Genomic DNA, 5,565 nt, shown 5'->3' with positions numbered 1-5,565 from the left:
GAATAAATCTGATTTCTCTGAATAAATCTGATTTCTCTGAATAAATCCTTCAGCTCCAGAGCATATTCCTGGTTATGGGAACACAGTGTGTACAGCCTGTGCAGACAGTCTGGGTGGAAACACAACTGGCTCTACACTTGAGGAATCACTGACATTCTGGGAGAAATACAAGCCACAACTTTTGGAGCTGCATCTACATTAAAAAATAAAAGCCCCTCTTCTGCTGGTGCTTGATGTGGGCAGGAATTTATGTCCCTCTGGGTGCCACTGGCTTTGTCCTTCCCAGAAGTGGCTGATAAATCACAGGGGATCTGCTCTGATCCATTGACACCCGTTCTGGAGCCTCCCTGAACAAACAAAATGGGAGGAAAATGTACACGAGGCAAATAAAGCATTTGGGTCTGAACTGAGGGACTGCAAGGAAAGAGAAAAGGAGGAAGGAAATTAAAAGATGAGGCTCAGATTATCTTCTACTCCTCAAATTTTTAGACTTATGGGAGAAGATTTAAAAACCCCTCATGTCAAGGTAGTATTTATTAGGGGGTTTTTTTATAGCACTTAACTTAGGAACTGCTTATAGAGAGATCTCAGGTCAGGGGAGCAGGGCCCCACATTCAGAGGTAGATCCATTCAAGGCCAAGTTGGGCTGGGTTAGGTGGGATATTGGGAAGGAATTCCTGGCTGGGAGGGTGGGGAGGCCCTGGCCCAGGTTGCCCAGAGAAGCTGTGGCTGCCCCTGGATCCCTGGAAGTGTCCAAGGCCAGGTTGGACAGGGCTTGGAGCAACCTGGGCTGGTGGAAGGTGTCCCTGCCCATGGCAGGGGGTGGCACTGGAGGAGTTTTAAGGTCCCTTCCTGCCCAAACCTTTCTGGAATTCTATGATTTTAAGTTCATATTGGACATCAGTTGATGTCTGTGTGGATCCATGATGGATTTTAGCCTTCCCCACACCTGTGAAATGAAAAAAAAAATAGAATTAAAAAAAGTCACTGCTATGAAATGTCAGATTTCCTCACTGTCCACGTCACCCAAACCAGCACCTCAAAAACTTTGTGTGACGACCTGAGATCTGTTTTAATTCATCAGTGCAAGGAAAATGAATCCTGGTGAAGGAATTCCAGACACCACCAGAACACTCTGGAACAGGACCAAGGGGAGGTTTGCCCAGGGAGGTTTGGAGTGCCCAGCCCTGGAGGTGTCCCAGGAAGGCCTGGCCGTGGCACTCAGTGCTCTGGGCTGGGGGACAAGGTGGGGATGGGGCACAGGGGGACCCATGGGCTGGGAGGGCTTGTCCAACCCCAGGGATCCTGGGAATCTGTGAACTTGTCACTCCTGTAATAAATAACAGGTTGTTGCAGTCCCTGCTCAGCAGCCATGGAAGGTGTTACAACACAGATCGTGGTGGAAAAAACTAAAACCCTGTTTCTTTGTGCTTTTTGCACAAATTCTTCTGTGATTAAATCCTATGGATCTGTTAAATGCAGGATTTTGGTAAAGGAAAGGGAACCCAAACTGCTGGTGTTTGTTCCTGGGTGTCTCTTGCAATTGTCTCCCTGCAGGAATCTGCACTGAGTTGTTTATTTTTTTTTTTTTTACATTTCTGGCAAAATAAAATACTGACAGTCAGAGGTTCCTTGGGCATGATTCAGCCATCAGGAATCAGGCTCATCTCCTGGGAAGGAGAAAGAAACAGGAAAAAAGGAACCCCATAAAAACCAGCCTGCTGAACTGAGTGTACTTGGGGGGAAATAAAACCTGCACGGGCTTCCAGAGCGAAGCAAACCAAAGCCATGTCCCAGATCCTTGGTCTTTTCATCCCAAAGAAATTCCCTGCCTGACATGTGTAAGATCAGTGGCAGGATCCCACGGCAGTAATGAAACTGTAAGTGGAAGGACAGCAGGCAGAAGAGCTCAGACTTTCACTTGGAACAAAATATTCACCCTCATTTAGCCCAGGTTGGCTTTTTTTTTTTTTTTTAAATGTCAGGGGGGGTTTTTTTGGGTTTGGTTTTTTTTTTTTTTTTTTTGGAGTGGCAAAGTAGCCCCACTTGTCAATCAGCTACCTTGCAGTGCTAATAGATTCTGGTGTTTAGGGGGTCAGCACGGAATTTAATTTAACAACTTACAATACGCCCACATGCCCAGAAAATGTGGACAGCTTGATAGGGTTCACTGAGCCAAAGGAGTGGGACCAAAACAGTGCATTAATGTATAGGGGGAAGAATAGTTGCAATCAGTTCCCTTGTGAATTGGACAGAGAACTTGGAGATGAAGCAATTATCAGCCATCGGGGATTAATAGTAAAGTGTGAATGCCAAGCTGTATATGTTAGGGGCAGAATATGTTGCCTATAGAAAACAACAAAGAGCGTTTCTTACTATTAAGTGAGATTAAACGTAATGGCCTGATTTAATCACAAAGGCAGAATTAAATTCAGATGGCAACTTCAAAGTGGACACATGCACAGAGCCCACTGCATACATTTACATATAGCTGGCATAGCTTGGCTTGCATCACAATGGGAGAAAGTTTCTTTGGCCACTTAAACAATTTTCTATTCTTGGCTTTTTGTTAACATTCACTGTATTTAGCCCTAAATTGCTTTTAGCTAATAAGATGGAGCTAAGAGTTATATTTATTCATGGAAGCCGTACTTTTTTAATTCTTTCAAGTATTAAAAAAAAAATCTACGAAAAAAATAACCAACCAAAAAAAAAACAAAAACAACCCCCAAAATAAAACAACACCCCAAGCCCACGGCAAAGGGTCAGTGAGAGCAGCCAGGCTGATTGTGGCCGTGCAGGGCCTGAAGGAGCTCCAGGAAAGATGGAGAGAGACTATTTACAGGAACTGGAGTGACAGGAATGGCTTCCCACTGCCAGAGGGCAGGGTTAGGTGGGATATTGGGAAGGAATTCCTGGCTGGGAGGGTGGGGAGGCCCTGGCCCAGGTTGCCCAGAGAAGCTGTGGCTGCCCCTGGATCCCTGGAAGTGTCCAAGGCCAGGTTGGATGGGGCTTGGAGCAACCTGGGCTGGTGGAAGGTGTCCCTGCCCACGGCAGGGGGTGGCACTGGATGGGCTTTAAGGTCTCTCCCAACCCAAACCATTCCATGATTCCATGTGGAAAGCACCCTCAGCCTTTGGTCTGAACCCTAAACCTGGGTCTGAGCCTTCCTACAAACACAGAACTCCCCTGGCACAGCAGCAGTGCTGTAACACTGCCTGGCACGTGGCACAAACAGGTTTTGGGCTTGGGAATAAGTGACTGGAACAGCAACAGCTCTTTGGAGTTGGGTTGCATTGGCACAGAGTGCCAACAGCACCCCCAGTAGAAAGAAAAACTTTGGAGAAAAAGGCTTAGGAGCCCTGGAGTCGTGTTCAACCACACCAGGATCAACAAAACAACTCCCAAACCTGAACCATCCGTGACATCCCTGTGACAACCCAGCTCGTCCCACCAGGGGGAACAGCAGCTCCTGCAGGCTCCAAACCACCTCACACGGGGTGAACCTTCAGGAAGGCAACTGAAGCCTCAAAGGTCCCCTCAGACAGGTTGTTCTCAGGAGGAATTTCCTGCTGGAAAGGGTGGTGAGGCCTTGGCAGGGGCTGCCCAGGGAGGTTTGGAGTGCCCAGCCCTGGAGGTGTCCCAGGAAGGCCTGGCCGTGGCACTCAGTGCTCTGGGCTGGGGGACAAGGTGGGGATGGGGCACAGGGGGGATCCATGGGCTGGGAGGGCTTTTCCAGCCTCAGGGATCCTGGGATTCTGTGAATTGAAACAGTAATGGAGAAACTCTCTTCCATCAGCACACAGTAAATGGTTGTTGGCCATGACCAGCACCCCCAGGGTGGCTCCTGTGCAGTCTCATCCTCCTTCCATTCCCTTGCAGACCCTGCCCAAGCCCTGCTGGGCATCCTTGGCCACATCCCTCGATTCAGAGCATCCAGATCCCTTCTCCTCAGTTCTCCCACCCACAGGGCCCCTGCACAAAGCCCAGGGGAGCTGCTGGGGCAGAACTGGCCATGGAGCAACACAACCCATCCCAGCCTGACACCCCAGGGCCAGGCTGGAAGGGAAAGGGCACAGAAGGGGCCAGGAGGGAGAAGGAATTCCAGAAACACACACTTTTCCCCCAGCCAGCTGTGGGCAGGGCTGGCACAACAGTGCTGGGAAAAGGACACTGGCACTGCCACAGTCACTGTCCTCTCCTCTCCCCACCCCACTGAGCACGACCCACCCCAAAGTACCTGTCACTGGGGAGTTCCAGGCCATGGCAGGGGAAGGCAAAGCCGTGCAAAAGGCAGCTGCCCCTCTCCAGCACTGGCAGAGAAGACAACCCCCTCTCCCACCCTGTGTGGTCCCTCTCCAGGCACTGGGTTTTTTGGAGGAAGGGGGTGTCCAGCACCTCCCTGGCACAGGATGGCTGGGGAGAAGCTCCCCCTGAGGTTCCTCGAGATGCCACAGTTCACTCAGCAGGTTCCTGCAGGGGCTGTTTTGATCTTCCTCCTGAAGCAGCAGGAAAGGCACCAGTGCCTTTCAAATAAACTGTCTGGGAGGGGAGTCCTAAAATCCCTGGTCCTGCTCCCATCGGCCTTCCCGAAGAAATTTGCTGAGGGACATCTAAGTAAGGGAGGAGCAGAGTCTACAGCTCTGGCTGGGAGATGAAGACTTGCTTTTTTCCCTTTTCTTTTTCAGCCACTGACGCACCGAGGCAGCAGCTCTTGGAGTGGAGATTTGCAAACTGCCCACGAAGTTTGGGGAGCAGCTCATTTTTCTGCCCGGGGCACCCCCCACCCAGCAGAGCCCTCTGGGGCCGCTTTAACACCCCTTTGATGGGAATCTCTGCTTCAAAGGAGGTGAAACTTCAGCCCCGCCGCTGCTCTCGGAGGAGCAGCTTTCTGTCCTCTCTCCCTTAACCAGCTTTCTGTCCTCGCTCCCTAAACCAGCTTTCTGTCCTCGCTCCCTTAACCTTGGCTCTAAGGACACGGCCCAAATCCTCTCACGGCGCTGAGAGGAAGGCCAATTTCCCCCAACAAAAGCCTGAAGTACCAGCGTGACAGGTCACTAAAGATGATCATCTCCCGCTCCGGGGGGAGAGCATTGAAGAGGGATCCCGCTAAGTAGGGCCAGAATACGGGACAAGGTCTTAACCCCCGCCCGCGCCTCCGGCCCCCGGGATGCTCCGAGAGGCTCTCGAGTGCCGGGGCAGCCGGAGCGGGCGGTGCCAGCGCTGCAGCCGCAGTTTCTCAGGCAACTGCGGGGGGAATGTCCCCGGGGAGCAGCTGGGGGCCTTTGTAGCCCCCGGAGAAAGGTCAGGACGCTTCATTTTTCACCCGCCCGCTGGAAATTTCCAGGGGGCACCGGCCGTGATTTACGTGGCTGTGCCTCTACCTGCCCCAAAAGCAGCCGTGCTGTGCCCTCCCCGCGTCCCACCTCGGCTCCTCCAGCCCTTCCTCGCTCCCTCGGGCACCCACGAGCTCTCCCTCCCGCGCGGCATCTTCCCCCCAGACCATCGTGGAGGTTTGTGATCGTCACACCTGCGTTTAAACCACCCCAAAAACGGGTCCAAAGC

The sequence above is a fragment of the Neopelma chrysocephalum genome, unplaced genomic scaffold (assembly GCF_003984885.1).
Source record: "Neopelma chrysocephalum unplaced genomic scaffold, ASM398488v2 Primary Assembly neopelma1_170, whole genome shotgun sequence".
Classification (NCBI taxonomy): domain Eukaryota; kingdom Metazoa; phylum Chordata; class Aves; order Passeriformes; family Pipridae; genus Neopelma; species Neopelma chrysocephalum.
Note: the sequence above shows the minus strand (reverse complement) of the source record.